Here is a 17917-nt window from a genome sequence, read left to right as displayed (position 1 = left end):
CTGTATATGATAAGATACTGTCGTCCCCTTCCCTTCTGTGTGAAAGGATGAATGAGCAAATGCATTTCTAGTGATATGCTTGATGGTAGCAGACAAGCCTGTCTGCTAGAATACAGTAGGACCAACTTCGGAACAGGTAGATACGCTTTCTAAAAGCAAAGAGGTTCCTATTCTTAGTATGGTGCTGTCCGTTCCTTGTCATGTTGGTATAGGAAGCTGCCTCTCTGGTCACTTCCGTTTTGTATCTGGAAGCACCCTCCGTAGGGGCCCATGGCAGTTGGACCGCGGCGAGCGTCTGAAGTGGTAAGATCTCCCGCTAAGCGTGTCTCTGCTAAGTCCGTAGGACAATGGATTTCTTAAGTTCAGCCTAACTGAAAATTTAATCACCTTTATTTCAGGGTTAGATCTAAAAGATCTAATGTTATCTTAAATTGCAAGGCAGTGTAATTCGGGTGTGAAGTTCAGAATATCTTCCAATAGTTGCTTTGTCACTACTTTGTGAGTAAAGTGGAACCACGTGTGAATGATCCGTAACTCTAACTAAGATCATCAATCTTAAATGCGAATGTGCGTGAGATTATAACGTCTCGTCTTGACAATATTTTTCAATATAGCAACTTTTCTTAATGTTCAACCCACGTGGGGTGTACTTTGTGAGACCTGTATCACGTGCTTATACAATTGTTTGACCCATCAGGTTAATAGTAAGACTATAGTAACCAGTTCGAGGTTTTTCTTTTGTAATTTCTGTTTCAATGTAATTTATTTTAATTATCAAAGTTATTGTGGAGTGACACTCTTGGTGTACACCAAGTTTACCACGTGAAGCATGTAGTGTAATCATCAAAGTAGCCCTCAGCTATTATTTTCTCGAAGATTTCACAGAGAGCTAGTATGAATTTAGTATACCAGTGTGTAGTAATTTCATGACGGACAGGATTGCGCTACGAACGTAACTTCTTTGGGTGAAAATTGAATCGGTTGGTTGTGGTTAATTTCCTCTTGCATATGTTTCGACGTTCTTCGTGTGTTATTTTATGAATGCAGTGTGTATGCAGTCTCCCAATCTTGGCTCCATATTTGATGTGTTCCGTCAGATTACAAACTCACATTTTCACAATCCTAAATAAGCACCAGTTTAGTTATGAATCAAGTTGGATATGCTGAAATTTTAACGGAACAATGATCAATGTTAAAATAAATGTCCAAATATAAACTGACTTATTTCTTTTTATTTAAATTGTCTTTGTATATATATATATATATATATATATATATATATATATATATATATATATATATATATATGACCGGTTATCGTAAGATGACTACTAAAAGATTATAATTAATGTTAGTCTGATTGGGAATTCGGTTAGCTAGACTGGCTACCTGGTGAAAGAGTTGCTCAGTAGTGCAAGGTTAACTTCCCCAGATAGCTCACAGCTTTTAACCCGCTTTTATTGTCTTGAATATCAGCAACGCTTTCAGAACAAAGTAAAGCAACAACATTACATTATAATTTCATATTTCCCAATTCGTTTATATTTTTGTTACTGTAAAGTATAAATGCTGGAGAAGAGAATATGAGTGAGAAAAAGGTCAGCCTTCACGTACTGGGGACGGGCTATCGTGTGCTTGGCAGTTTAGGACGAGAATGACTTATTAGTAACGTCAGTCTTCGGTATCAAAGACAGTGGATAAGGGACATAAACCCCAGGCAAAAAGAACTTACGCAATCGGACATAAAAATATAGCACCAGTTAAGAATAAGCCCCAACCAATGATGCGGGACGACACAAAATGTTTCAGGGGGTTCATAAGTTGAATGTTGGGCTCCATAAGCTTCCCTTTCTGTGTAACGACCGCGGAATATAAAATTTTGAAGAATGTAGCAACTAGTGGCGGAAACATAATTTATTTATCTTGTTGCAAATCTACTTCGATAGATATCAGTCATAATCGACGCGTTTTTCTAACCGATGCATGCCGTAAGTAGCAGTACTGTCATCTGCCAAGGACAGTTGCTACAGTCTTCAAAATTTTAAGTTATTAAGTTGAGGTTCGCCGATGACATTGTAATTCTGTCAGAGACGGCAAAGGACTTGGAAGAGCAGTTGAACGGAATGGACAGTGTCTTGAAAGGAGGATATAAGATGAACATCAACAAAAGCAAAACGAGGATAATGGAATGTAGTCAAATTAAATCGGGTGATGCTGAGGGAATTAGATTAGGAAATGAGACACTTAAAGTAGTAAAGGAGTTTTGCTATTTAGGAAGTAAAGTAACTGATGATGGTCGGAGTAGAGAGGGTATAAAATGTAGACTTGCAATGGCAAGGAAAGCGTTTCTGAAGAAGAGAAATTTGTTAACATCGAATATAGATTTATGTATCAGGAAGTCGTTTCTGAAAGTATTTGTTTTGAGTGTAGCCATGTATGGAAGTGAAACATGGACGATAACTAGTTCGGACAAGAAGAGAATATAAGCTTTCGAAATGTGGTGCTACAGAAGAATTCTGAAGATTAGATAGGTAGATCACATAACTAATGAGGAAGTATTGAATAGGATTGGGGAGAAGAGAAGTTTGTGGCACAACTTGTCCAGAAGAAGGGATCGTTTGGTAGGACATGTTATGAGGCATCAAGGGATCACCAATTTAGTATTGGAGGGCAGCGTGGAGGGTAAAAATCGTAGAGGGAGACCAAGAGATGACTACACTAAGCAGATTCAGAGGGATGTAGGTTGCAGTAGGTAGCGGGAGATGAAGCAGCTTGCACAGGATAGAGTAGCATGGAAAGCTGCATCAAACCAGTCTCAGGACTGAAGACCACAACAACAACAACAACAAGTTGTTCTCGGATGGCAAGCACAGATGTGAAGGGGCTACAGTGTGCTTGTTGCACAACAGAGCGATCCTCCAATGTGCTGGTCAGACGTGGTCCACCAGAACCTTGATGACGAGTATGACCGCAATAACGTTCATATGTAGTCGAATATCAGGACAATGTCGTATCCAAATGCCCCACAGATATGGATATCTGACAATTCGACCAGCCCGCCAAATGGAGACCCACAATGACGCCACATTCAAACTCTGTCAGATGCTGATAACACTCTCACATACGAGTTTGCGGTATGTACTTCTCCATTCACCAATCAAAATCCGACGCTCTTCATGGCCCTTATTTACGGAAGAGCGGAAACATTATGACTACCTGGTTAACAGCTTGTTTGTCTGTGTTTGGAATTAAACACATCACTGATTCTGCATATCAGGGATCCGACAGTTTATTGATAGGTTTATGGAGGTATGTGGCATCAGATGTCTTCTAACAGGTCAACAACGGGCCGTTGATTTCCGTACGCAGTAAGAGATGGTCAAATCGCTCTGAGCTCTATGGGACTTAACATATCAGGTCATCAGTCTCCTAGAACATAGAACTATTTAAACCTAACTAACCTAAGGACATAACACACACTCATGCCCGAGGCAGGATTCGAACCTGCGGCCGTAGCAGTCGTGCGGTTCCGGACTGAGCGCCTAGAACCGCTAGATCACCGCGGCCGGCGCAGTAATAGAGCTCATTAGCCACTCAGATGGGTTCCGTAGGGTTTACATCAGTCGTATTTGGTTGCTGAGACACCACAATGCTCCTGAAACCACTATTATGACGGTTCTGGTTTAGAGGCAATGACAGTTATACTGCTGAAAGACGAAACTACCTTCGGGAAAGACATCAAGCATGAAAAGATGCAGGTGGCTCGCAGCTGTCAGGTTGTCCTTGATTACTACCAAAGGTCCCATGCAAGCTTAGGAGAAGTCTCCCATAGCATAAGACTGCTCCCACTGACGTGCATCCATGGCACACTGTACGCTTTGAGCAGCTGTTCACCTTGATGACAGCATCTGTATCTGTGGAGACCACCATCGACCTAGTGTAGCAAAAATGTGATTCACCCAAAGAGCCAACATGTTTCCACTGCACAACGGTCGAATCCCATTGGTCCTAACCCCACTGAAATCATAACTGACGACGTATTAGGAGGTCTGCTGCAGAGCTCCATGTTCAACACTGTACAACTAACAGTTGTGCATGGACCAGCATTTTGCTCTTATGGCAGAGTTGCCACAGATCACCATTAAGTGCAGGCAATCCTCCGAACTCCATGTTATGTGAAGAGTCGTGGACGTCCAACCTTTTAGTGCTGAGCGGTAGTTTCACTTTTCCTCTGCCTCCTCCTGTAGATGCTTAGGACAGTAGCACGTAAAAAATTGACCAGGATCGCCGTTTTAGAGATACTCGTTCAAAGGCTCTGGGTAATAATAATCTGCCATTTGTCAAAGTCGCTTATATCAATGGATTTTCCTATCTGCAGCCCATATCCTCTCTTTATAAAGTCTCATAAAAATAATACACCTTACACTGAATTCCTGAAACAATTCCGGCATTGTTATGTGAAACTGAAAGAATTGTATTAATATGCAGATGTACTAAATTAGCCAGCATTTCGTGAATGTAAACCAGTAACACACTACTAATTGCATGAAAGTAATTTCCTCGGCCTGAGATACGAGACTTAGTTTTGAGGCAAAGGAGAACTTGCGATGGCATGTCATCGCACTCAGCTAAAAAAATCTAGCCATGGGATACCTAGTGGACACAATGAGACGCCGAGACCACTGCATAGGCCGCCAGCAAAAGAGGCCCTTGTCCCTAATTTTAATGATGATCGCTCGGAAAGTCTTTCCACAGGAACATGGCAGATGAAATGTCATTTTCGCCAAAAGCATTAAAAATCACTTGAAAGAAAAAGCTGTTTTATCTCAGTATTACGTAGCAGAACTTAAAATTCTGGCCTACGAAAGAAACGACTCCTGTGATAGCCTACAAAAACTCTAGTGGGAGGAGTTGTAACAAGTATGAAAATCCTGATTGGCCAGAATGAAAACGCGTGGCCACCAGCTTTCATGCAGGCAAATTTGAAACAGAGTAATTGGCTCTTCTTTTGTAAAAAAAATCGTAGAGTGTCTGAACAAGGCAACTCGTGCTGCCCTGAGACAATTGTTAGAGTCATTATATGAACACTTGTTCACAGGCTCGTCTTAACTCGTAAGGAGTTAAAGTGCAAAGTCTCCTAGTATGGAGAATCGCACCGAACCCTGACAGTTAATACTTGTGAATGATTTGAGGGCGATGATGTATGCGCTAGTAGAGCCAAATAGCGTTTACCATGTCAATTAACATACCTAGAGAATAACTAGGAGACTTGGTTTCACCAAAGACGTAGAAAATGTATACGACTGGTGTTTAACAGTCGAGAGAGATTTAGAATAGATTCTCAGGTTCACAGCTCCCGCTGACAGCCGCCATTGCCGCCGCCGACGCAAGGTAAACACGTGCATGCTCGCCCACACCAGCAAGTGACATTCAACTGACACTCAGAACTGCGGTCATCTGCATCTCTCCTTTTTTTTTTGTACTTTCAACAACGACCTGTAGTTAAACATATTCATGATTGTTGGGCCCGATTGAAGCAGAAATGCGAGATGTCATACCTGACGACAAGGACTGATCAGCCACTGTACAGTTATGAATTGTTTTAATTGTGTACTTCCTTTTGATTGCTCCTTACCTACCCCTATTCAATTTGAGATGTTTTCATTGTGTATTTTAGCGTAATTCATATCTCTGGTCCCAACTTTATTTCATTTGTTTGTATTTTTATCGACACCCCCCCCCCCCCCAGACATGGTCATCAACCATCTTGCCATTAAAGAACCTTATAGTAGTTACGAATTTCGCTTCACAGTTGTGAAAAACCCAGTATCAATATTTTACCATTCTGTACGTAATTTTGCTAACAATGCTATGGCATGAAGTCATACTTAGAATAGAAATAAACCTTATTAACGAAAATATAAGATTTTAATTTTTTGCTAACATGCAGTTACACCTGCACCCATAAACTAATTTCTGTTAGCGACAACGTTACCTTTACAGGGAGTGTAGACGATCCGACATTGAGATCATTGTCTGAGTACATCACTGTCGGTACTGCTGCACTCTTCTGAACTCTGCATGTGTGAGGTGATATCTTCCTACCTTTGCAAGATGTAGGTTCAACACCAAATTCCTAAAACACTCACAGAGCATCCTTGCGCAATTTTGGTAGGAAGACAGATGAGAACCAGTCTCACAGTTGTTAGATCTTGGGTGATACTTTGGCTGTCGCGTCACGTGACTGGAACGCCACCAGATGGCATCCAATTTCGCAATGGACAGAGGTCAGAATGTTTTGTCTGTTCAGTGCAAATCGTACCAGGCCTGGTAACAACACAAGACAACACCAATGCACTCTGCTGCCCCTCTGTCTGTCACAGATAACTGCAACTGTAATCGTTTGCATACCCGTCTATTACGTGTACGTGCGTGCCCTTACATCGCCATCTGAACATGTTTCCTGGCACCTGTACTTCTTCTTGTCTCGCAGTTTACATATGACATAACTATTACCAACTGCGAACGCTTGACACCGAGGGAGGTGGCGCAGTGGTTATGACACTGGACGCGCATTCGGGAGGACGACGGTTCAATCCCGCGTCCGGCCATCCTGATTTAGGTTTTCCGCGATTTCCCTAAATCGCTCCAGGAAAATGCCGGGATGATTCCTTTGAAAGGGCTCGGCCGAATTCCTTCCCTAACCCGATAAGACCGATGACCTCGAAGTTTGATCTCTTCCCCCAAACAACGCAACCCAACGCTTGACAACAACTGCTGAAATGTTGCCGGAAGTAAACACTAATGTACAGAGGAAGACGTTGCGCTCACTCAACACCTCTGTTTCTCTTGCGACACTGAATTTCTCCGTTCGTGAGTAGGAATCTACCACGTGTATCTGTGTATATCTCGGGACGACCCATAAATGACATGCTTCTGACAGCAAAGGGCAATGCGTTCATTGACAAACAAAGGAATTGTGCTGTATTCGAACGTACGTTAAACAATGAAGATATAGTCATGCATTGTAACAACAAACGTGCTCTGGCTAAGCTCGCAAAAGGGATCAACGGTAGAAAGGACTAAATCTCAATTTAGTAATCATTAGTCCGATCACATAATCTGTGAAACGCCCCCTTTGAACAATTATACACGACTGTGCTTAAAATGACACACAACATTTTTAGCGCAACGCAATCTGACTTTCAATAATCCGTACAAAAGAATGGCGCTGACTAACATTAATCTATACCTTTCACAAATCACTTACCTCACCAAAAATCTTCGTTACTCGAACTACTGCAATACAGCGAGCGCCACTACTGCAAGCTAAATAAAAGATTCAAACTATGGAAGTCACTAACTACTGACAGGCACAGTTTGCAAATGAAAGATTTTAAAGAGAACAAACAATGTATTTACCTTAATAGTCATTATATATATATATATATATATATATATATATATATATATATATATATATATATATATATATATATATATCAGTTCATGATATCCATTCTTACAAATTTCAGAACTCCGCCATCTCTCTCCCCACGTCCACCACTGCTGGCGGCTCACCTCCAACTGCGCAACGCTACGCGCTGTTAGCATCCAGCTGCCGCTGCCCGACACTACAATGGCGAGTATTACAACAATGCCAACCAGCCACTGACTGCTTACAGCAAAGCCAGTGATTTTCATACAGAGCGATACGTGGCGTTACCAATATAAAACCCTAAACAGCCTACTTACATCTGTTGTTTCCGTATGCATCACATGCTAGTAAGAATTAGTTCCCTAATGTTCCCCTATAAAACAGCGTCAAACATACAGATTGCTTTGTCTTAATGTATGCATGTTCCTACCTTTGAATTTAAATAAACTTATAACATGCAGAAGGCGCTCTTCAGGGTTATCACTTTTCTCCGCCAACCCTTAGAATTAACGTATTCAAAGAAACTATAAAAAATTCACAAGCCGCTTTGATACAAAACGAAGTCTAAAAGGAATACCTACGTTGAAGCCATTGTATTACCAAACATTTGTTACAAAAACCTATCAGTCATTCTAAAGAGCCATGTGCGTCATTGTGTCTGTTCTCGGCAACAGTAATACATCGGTAACATGGTGCAGCTGCAGGTGTTCTGTACATTCACCACAGCCGACCTCTCCCATGAGCTTCAACTTAGGGATTATCAATAACGCTTGTCAGTCTTGTGTCGAGAATACCTAATCTTAAAAGTTGCAAATCAGATCACATTACACAGGGTGGTGCAGGAAGCTGTAGTCTATGTAGGCTTTTAACAGCGTCATTTGTCAGCCATCGGCAATCCTCATTGAGACGCCCTTCGTAATGGAGTAGTGGAACAGTGCTTTCATTGTAGCAAAGTTTTATGGTTACAGAGGCTCCATAGAGGCAGAGTTGCATCTTAAATAGGTAGGACATATTGATAACGTCGCATCTGATCGTGGACGCGTATATCTCTCGTAATAATTAAAATATTACTAATAACAACTCGTTAGGTAAATCTATCATTCCAAAAACTGGTTTAAACACACAGTGCCTTACTAGGCCTCTGGCCTCAGACCTCTGACATTTGAACTGACTTAGCCACTAACGAACACAACAGTGTTGTATCCTACTTAAATGGGATCGTAATGACAATTTTTTTCTGTCTAGCAATACAAAAGCAGCGGTAATGTTTCCACAATCATATAGCTTTTCCTAATGACCTGAAAATGTTTTCAATAAGGAGTTCAGTTTCGTTGAGATCTTAACTTTGAGTGACGCGGTGTGTTTGTGGAAACCATGAGTTTCTGTAGGCCAGCAATGTAGGAAGAACTGAGCGCTTTCACCATCTCTCTGGCAGAAGCTCACCACGAGTGAGAACGCTTCGTCGTTGGGAGCTTTGAGCGCGCTAGCGCACAGCGACTAGTTGTTTAGCCGTAGGCAAAGGACGGTCAAACAACTATCACTCGCCTTCCGCAACAGGTACGTGCCGGACAGACGAGAGAGAGACTGTGACTCGGAAAAACGATGACTGTCTAATAAAACCGTCAGAATGCCTTAGCAAAGACTGTTTATAAAGCCTGTGGCAGAAAATAAAACAAAGAAAAACGCACGATTCTAATTGTGTGCTTATAGGCCAACAAACGCTGACTGCCCACGCACTTTGTTCAGATGTCGATAGGTGACCTAGAATTAGCATTCTACTGTGACAGGGACAGCCAGAGAGCTGCGTGGTCGCAGTTATGTGTCATGACAAGCGGTTTACCTTCACTGCTGCCAGTCGCAGGATCAAACCAGATTTCTTATCTCCTAAGAAGTGCGATTTCTCTTGTTTCGAGTTAATGGGCGATTCATCCTGTAAGGCGATTCACGCTCTGTATGCAAGATGATTACTAAGCTGTATCCGGGAAGTTAAATCAATCTGTTTCCGACAATTATTAACATACAAGCATCAAACTAGTAGAATGAAATTTTCACTCTGCATCGGAGTGTGCTCTGATGTGAAACTTCCTGGCAGATTAAAACTGTGTTCCGGACCGAAACTCGAACTCGGGACCTTTGCCTTTCGCTAGAGCACTTTCCCGCGAAAGGTAGAAGGTCCAGAGTTCGAGTCTCGGTCCGGCACACAGTTTCAATCTGCCGGAAAGTTTCAGAGCAGCGCACACTCCGCTGCAGAGTAAAAATTTCAGTATGGAAGCATCCCCTGGCTGTAGCAAAGCCACGTCTCCGCAATATCCTTTCTTCCAGGAGTGCTAATTGTGCAAGTTTCGTAGGAAAGCTTTTGTGAAGTTTGGAAGGTAGGAGACGAAGATCTGGCGGAAGCGAGGCTGTGAGGACGAGACGTGAATCGTGCTTGGGTAGCTCGGTACAGAATTTGCTCACGAAAGACAAAGGTCCCGAGTTCTACGAAGTAGTTTGTTTCACTGCTGCTGCTTTCAGAAAGCGTGTTGTGTCTCACCGTGGGTACTGATTCGCCTAGAGTAAGTAAACCATATTCTGTGAACATCTGAGTAGATGAACGCCTTTGTTACCGAGTGTAAAATCGCCAAAAGCGTAACTTCAACAGCCTGGATTCATGAGAACACGATCCAACACGAATATTTTCCCGCCTCTGTACATCGACAACCAAGATAAAGAGTTATGGATTCTTCATGCGTGAAGTCAGTGATCAGTGACGAACGCATTCGAGCCTGTTTCTTGTTGCGTACCGAACGAGCTCACACAGTGGTTAGCAAACTAGATTCGTGTTTGGGAGGACGACGGTTCAAATCAGTCTCCGACATTTACGTTTTTCGTGATTTCTCTAAACAGCGCCAGGCAAATCTCAGGATGTTTCCTTTGAAAGAGTGCTATCTATTGTTTTCCTTTGGCATCCTTGAGACAATCCGAGCTAGTCCCTATTGACCTTGATACTGATGTGACGTAAAACCATAATGTTCTTTCCTTTCCTCCAGTGCACTGGTTTGTACCGACAAATACACGTATTTCTCACTGAAGAGAATGTGGACCCCTGGATACAGATGATTCATGACTTAATGCAGTGCTTGTCTCCGTTGTTCACATGACAACAGACTGTTCTGTATGCACCCCGGTGTGTATAAAGAGGCGATTGAAATTAGGTTGACTGATAATTTAATCAACAGAGACAATGGGTTTCCTGTCACCAAGCCGTGGAATCCTGTATTATCTCACATCAAAGCTGAACGTTCTTTGGTGCGGCCTTGATTGCGATATATCGTTGCCGGTAGTGTTTCACTAAGGGCGGCGCCACCTCCCTGTTTCGAAAGGCAGAAACCGTGATGGGCGGCGCATGCTCCTTGTACTGAACGGTGGCCTATATAGGACGTCGATTTGCAACCTGGCGTCAGTTCACAGCGGGACTCATCACCAGAAGCAGCATTTTCCTGAAGATGGCGAACAGTTGGATCGCCGAAATATCGAGTCAAGCTGATTTTAGAATCCGGCAGCAAACCCGAAGAGACTTTCATGGAAATGGGATATAGAATAAAGATGGCCTGCTGTGCATTCGTGAAACGTAACAAAGCGTTTACGAGCACTGACTTTGATCTTACGCTCAGAATTAGATTAATAAAGTGCTATGTGTGGTCAGTACTTTTGTATGGCCTGGAAAGTTGGACGCTGAAAGTACACACTATGAACGAGTTGGAAGTATTCGTGATGTGGCTGTATCGAAGAATGCCAAAAATTCCAAGGACAGCAAGAAAAACAAATGAAGAGATCTTGAGAACTTTCAGGTGCTACCTGTTGCAAAGTGGACAGTAGCTGATTGCACCCTTTGTGAGTTCGAAAGGTAACTGATACGTACTACCTCGTGCTGCGGTCGGACGTTAAAGAACATACAGTACAACTGCACCACGCACGCTTCATTCAATAATGCGCCGTATCTGGGTAATGAGCAACGCGGTGGAATGTTCTGTCAAAACAATACCGATAAACAACGGAATGGTGCACAAAGAACCTTGTTGAGGACAGATGTAGATGTAAATACTATAAGCGCTTCGTTTATGCTAGATGTTCATAATCTGTGCCACTGTACCAATACACTGCTGATGACAGGAATTCCAGTAGAATACCTACGGGTAACCAAAAGGAACGACCTTAAGTGGTATGAATTCATAAAGAAAACGGTACGAAAATGAGATGCGAGACTGTGATTCATAGCAAAAATCTTAAGGAAATGTTATTCTTCTACGAAAGAAGTGGCTTGCAAAACACTAATTCGACCACCTCTTGAGTACTGCTCGTCAAGCTGGAAGCCAAGTTACGTTGGATTAAAATAGAAGGTAGACAATATCGAACGCGTTTCGTCAAGGTATCATTAACTCGACGAAAGAGCAGTGCGGAGATGCTCGACAAACCTCATTGGTAGACACTGAAATAGAGACCTTGTACATAACTAAGGGGTTGTTGTTGTTGTTGTCTTCAGTCCTGAGACTGGTTTGGTGCAGCTCTCCATGCTACTCTATCCTGTGCAAGCTGCTTCATCTCCCAGTACCTACTGCAACCTACATCCTTCTGAATCTGCTTAGTGTACTCATCTCTCGGTCTCCCTCTACGATTTTTACCCTCCACGCTGCCCTCCAATGCTAAATTTGTGATCCCTTGATGCCTCAAAACATGTCCTACCAGCCGATCCCTTCTTCTACTCAAGTTGTGCCACAAACTTCTCTTCTCCCCAATCCTATTCAATACCTCCTCATTAGTTACGTGATCTATCCACCTTATATTCAGTATTCTTCTGTAGCACCACATTTCGAAAGCTTCTATTCTCTTCTTGTCCAAACTAGACATCGTTCATGTTTCACTTCCATACATGGCTACACTCCAAACAAATACTTTCAGAAACGACTTCCTGATACATAAATCTATATTCGATGTTAACAAATTTCTCTTCTTCAGAAACGCTTTCCTTGCCATTGCCAGTCTACATTTTATATCCTCTCTAGTTCGACCATCATCAGTTATTTTACTTCCTAAATAGCAAAACTCCTTTACTACTTTAAGTGTCTCATTTCCTAATCTAATTCCCTCAGCATCACCCGATTTAATTTGACTACATTCCGTTATCCTCGTTTTGCTTTTGTTGATGTTCATCTTATATCCTCCTTTCAAGACACTGTCCATTCCGTTCAACTGCTCTTCCAAGTCCTTTGCCGTCTCTGACAGAATTACAATGTCATCGGCGAACCTCAAAGTTTTTACTTCGTCTCAATGAATTTTAATATCTACTCCAAATTTTTCTTTCGTTTCCTTTACTGCTTGCTCAATATACAGATTGAATAACATCAGGGAGAGGCTACAACCCTGTCTCACTCCTTTCCCAACCACTGCTTCCCTTTCATGTCCCTCGACTCTTATGACTGCCATCTGGTTTCTGTACAAATTGTAAATAGCCTTTCGCTCCCTGTATTTTACCCCTGCCACCTTTAGAATTTGAAAAAGAGTATTCCAGTCAACAGTGTCAAAAGCTTTCTCTAAGTCTACAAATGCTGGAAACGTAGGTTTGCCTTTTCTTAATCTTTCTTCTAAGATAAGTCGTAAGGTCAGTATTGCCTCACGTGTTCCAACATTTCGACGGAATCCAAACTGATCCTCCCCGAGGTCCGTATCTACCAGTTTTTCCATTCGTCTGTAAAGAATTCGCGTTAGTATTTTGCAGCTGTGACTTATTAAACTGATAGTTCGGTAATTTTCACATCTGTCAGCACCTGCTTTCTTTGGGATTGGAATTATTATATTCTTCTTGAAGTCTGAGGGTATTTCGCCTGTCTCATACATCTTGCTCACCAGCTGGTAGAGTTTTGCCATGACTGGCTCTCCCAAGGCCGTCAGTAGTTCTAATGGAATGTTGTCTACTCCGGGGGCCTTGTTTCGACTCAGGTCTTTCAGTGCTCTGTCAAACTCTTCACGCAGTATCGTATCTCCCATTTCGTCTTCATCTACATCCTCCTTCATTTCCATAATATTGTCCTCAAGTACATCGCCCTTGTATAAACCTTCTATATACTCCTTCCACCTTTCTGCCTTCCCTTCTTTGCTTAGAACTGGGTTGCCATCTGAGCTCTTGATATTCATACACGTGGTTCTCTTCTCTCCAAAGGTCTGTTCAATTTTCCTGTAGGCAGCATCTATCTTACCTTTAGTGAGATAAGCTTCTACATCCTTCCATTGTCCTCTAGCCATCCCTGTTTAGCCATTTTGCACTTCCTGTCGATCTCATTTTTGAGACGTTTGTATTCCTTTTTGCCTGCTACATTCACTGCATTTTTATATTTTCTCCTTTCATCAATTAAATTCAATATTTCTTCTGTTACCCAAGGATTTCTAGCAGCCCTCGTCTTTTTACCTACTTTATCCTCTGCTGCCTTCACTACTTCATCCCTCAGAGCTACCCATTCTTCTTCTACTGTATTTCTTTCCCCTATTCCTGTCAATTGTTCCCTTATGCTCTCCCTGAAACTCTGTACAGCCTCTGGTTCTTTCAGTTTATCCAGGTCCCATCTCCTTAATTTCCCACATTTTTGCAGTTTCTTCAGTTTAAATCTACAGGTCATAACCAATAGATTGTGGTCAGAGTCCACATCTGCCCTTGGAAATGTCTTACAACTTAAAACCTGGTTCCTAAATCTCTGTCTTACCATTATATAATCTATCTGATACCTTTTAGTATCTCCAGGGTTCTTCCACGTATACAACCTTCTTTCATGATTCTTAAACCAAGTGTTAGCTATGATTAAGTTGTGCTCTGTGCAAAATTCTACTAGGCGGCTTCCTCTTTCATTTCTTAGCCCCAATCCATATTCACCTACTATGTTTCCTCCTCTCCCTTTTCCTACACTCGAATTCCAGTCACCCATTACCATTAAATTTTCGTCTCCCTTCACTATCTGAATAATTTCTTTTATTTCATCGTACATTTCTTCAATTTCTTCGTCATCTGCAGAGCTAGTTGGCATATAAACTTGTACTACTGTAGTAGGTGTGGGCTTCGTATCTATCTTGGCCACAATAATGCGTTCACTATGCTGTTTGTAGTAGCTTACCCGCATTCCTATTTTCCTATTCATTATTAAACCTACTCCTGCATTACCCCTATTTGATTTTGTGTTTCTAACCCTGTAGTCACCTGACCAGAAATCTTGTTCCTCCTGCCACCGAACTTCACTAATTCCCACTATATCTAACTTTAACCTATCCATTTCCCTTTTTAAATTTTCTAACCTACCTGCCCGATTAAGGGACCTGACATTCCACGCTCCGATCCGTAGAACGCCAGTTTTCTTTCTCAACTAAGGGGTTTCCTACTAAAATTTTAACTAAGGGGTTTCCTATTAAAATTCGTAGAGAGTACATTCCGATAGCAGTCGGGAAACATATTCATCCTTTCCAAATATGTCTCACAGCATGTCCATATCCGGAAAATCAGAGCTAACTCGCTGGTTTACCGAAATGTTTCTTCCCACACACGATTCGTGACTGGAACGGTGGAACAGAGAAGAGCGTGACGTTGTAGTTTGGGGAGGGCGGGGGCGGGGGATGAGATAGTGTTATCTGCAGTACCCTCCACCGCACATCATGCACTGAGTTGTGGAATTCAGGATATGTATAGATGAAGGCCACAAAGGTTCCATATATTACTTTTGTTCTCAGATGTACATTGGCATTAGTAGCTCGTAACTCGAAACCGAAAGAAATTTAGGAATAGCTCGCCTCATTAATAAGAGTATCTTTTCTTGCGTAGGGTTCACATTCATCAACAACATTTAACAGACATCATTGTTGCCGGCCGCGGTGTCCGAGCGGTTGTAGGCGCTTCAGTCCGAAACCACGCGGCTGCTACGGTCGCAGGTTCGAATCCTGCCTCGGGCTTGGATGTGTATGGTGTCCTTAGGTTAGTTAGATTTAAGTAGTTCTAAGTCTAGGGGACTGATGACCTCAGATGTTAAGTCCCACAGTGCTCACAGCCATTTGAACTATTTGAACATCATTGTCAGTTTCGACTGTTAATATAAATTATTTTAACAGTCGAGGGTGACAATCGTATCTCTTGCAAAATAATAGCACAATTGTGAGGAACAACGTGGGAAGACTGGGAACTTGCGTGCCACACTTTAAGTACCAATCTTAAAAAAGTACACCGTACACGTCGTCATCATCATTTTTTTTTCTCCTTTTGGACCCTTGCTCCCCGGTTCATAGCTGTAGTTAATACATTCAGCAAGTCATAACAGGAAAAAAAAATAAGAAACCCAGATTCATGTTAGATGTAACTTCTATCCTTGTTATCTCATATCATACACATAGCTTATACTTTAAAATGTATTAAATAATTATAACTAGAATGATATTTCCACTGTGCAGTGGAGTGTGCGCTGATATGAAACTTCCCGGCAGATTAAAACTGTGTGCCTTTCGTAGGCAAGTGCTCTATCAACTTCTTGTTTCTTATCTCATTTTGTTCCTCATTGTTCGCTGCGTTTGTTGTGGGCGGACGTCCCATGACACCCGTTCAGTTTCATCGTTGATATATTTACTTAGTTTCTTTATTACTGACGGCAACTATCCCTCTGACCGATCACGCTGAGCTACCACGCCGGCATCCACTAAGTTCCCCAAACGCGACGCACGCCCTCTCCTCACAGCTTTACTTCTGAGAAACTCGCAAAACTAAGAACCTGGAAGAAAGGATATTGCGGAGACATGGGTTTATCACAGCGTAGGGGATGTTTCTAGAATTCTTCCAGCATGATGGTTTTGCAAGTTTCGCAGGAGAGCTTCTGTGAAATCTGAAAGGCAGTAGACGAGGTACTGGTGGAAATACAGCTGTGATTACGTGTCGTGCTAGGGTAGATCAATTGGTAGAGCACTTGCCCGCGGAAGGCAAAGACCCTGAGTTCGAACCTCGGTCCAACACACAGTTTTAATCTCCCAGGAAGTTACTTAAATTAACTTGTTAGCTGCTAAACATATTGTTCTTCCATTTTAAAAAGTCGTTGCATGCCTTCATCCCAATTTTAATGTGAATTAATATAAAGAAAACCAGAACGAAGTACAACACAAGAATTACGTTAAAATAAGTACAGGTGCCAGATAATGCCGTCTAACAGAAAAAATTATTCGTATTTGTTATGACCTGACGAAACTACAGTCGTCTGGTCATAACTACGGTTTCTTCGATTGCTCTAGGAGATGGTTGATCGGAACGACAATATGGAATATTAGTTCACTTTATTACCAGAATGATAAAATTATCTACTTAACTTTATACAAGCCATTGCCGCAGGGAAGTTCTGAATGTCGAATAGTACCGTTCTGTCCACCACATGAGTCACTCTTGTGTCTTCACTAGTTCGATGTTGTGTTCCTGATCGGAGGTCACGAACTGCTCCTCTGCCCAGCTCTACATCGGCGTCCGTGCGGTGGCGCTGCAGCGTTGGCAGTGAAGATGTGGGTCCGCCAGCGCCTCCCATTCGGCAGTGAGGATTGCAGGTGAGACATTATTAGCTTCTATGGTATCGATGCGAGTTGCCGTCTTTGGTATAGCGCCGCTGCCTTTGAACAATACCACACTATTAAAATATTGCAGTTAATTACACTGTAGTCGGATGAATTTTATGGAGAAACTCGATCTTTCTTTCTCATCTACGGACGACATGAGTAAGGCTGGTTGTAGCTTCTAGGAATGTCGAATTCGAATAAGTTAAACAATTCAGAGTGCTGAAGTGTACATTTTACAATCACGGACAAAAATATTATTCATATTATAGAAATAGATAGTAGTTGAATGCATTGCATTAAACTTCATTGCATTACACTTGATGATGATATTTTACCCTTGGCATATCCTGAAATTGGCAACGGCCTTGCCGCAGTGGGTACACCGGTTCCCGTCAGACCACCGAAGTTAAGCGCTGTCGGGCGAGGCTGGCACTTGAATGGGTGACCATCCGGGCCACCATGTGCTGTTGCTATTTTTCCGGGTGCACTTAGCCTCGTGATGCCAATTGAGGAGCTATTCGACCGAATAGCAGTGGCTCCGGTCAAAGAAAATCATCGTAACGACCGGGAGAGTACAATGTGAGTAGCGGACTGCTAGGAGATAGGAAACAAATAAATTGCAAAGGCCAGAAACGTAGATACGAAGGAGGGTGACGAAAGCATTCTGAATGTGAAATAAAACCAATTATAACGTATTGACTACTTTTAATGAAAATAAGCCCTCACGTGCTCCAACAGAAAGCAGCAGTATTCACACAGCCAGCTTTTGACGGCTAGTGGGGCTGTAAACTCCGCTGGAAATGCATGCTTGTACACAAATGCACATACTGGCGAAGCCTGCAGGTTGAGCTGCTGTATTTGACCACAAGCTGCACGTATGCTATG

At 42.3% G+C, this 17917-nt stretch overlaps 1 pseudogene; it reads left to right on the top strand.

Annotated features, from left to right (window-relative positions):
* Positions 1-17387: 17387 nt before the first annotated feature.
* On the top strand, positions 17388-17505 carry LOC126337286 (5S ribosomal RNA; annotated as a pseudogene).
* The last annotated feature ends 412 nt before the right edge of the window (positions 17506-17917 follow it).

Source organism: Schistocerca gregaria, chromosome 2 (genome assembly GCF_023897955.1).
Source record: "Schistocerca gregaria isolate iqSchGreg1 chromosome 2, iqSchGreg1.2, whole genome shotgun sequence".
NCBI lineage: Eukaryota > Metazoa > Arthropoda > Insecta > Orthoptera > Acrididae > Schistocerca > Schistocerca gregaria.
Note: the sequence above shows the minus strand (reverse complement) of the source record. Positions and strands in the feature narration are given on the sequence as shown.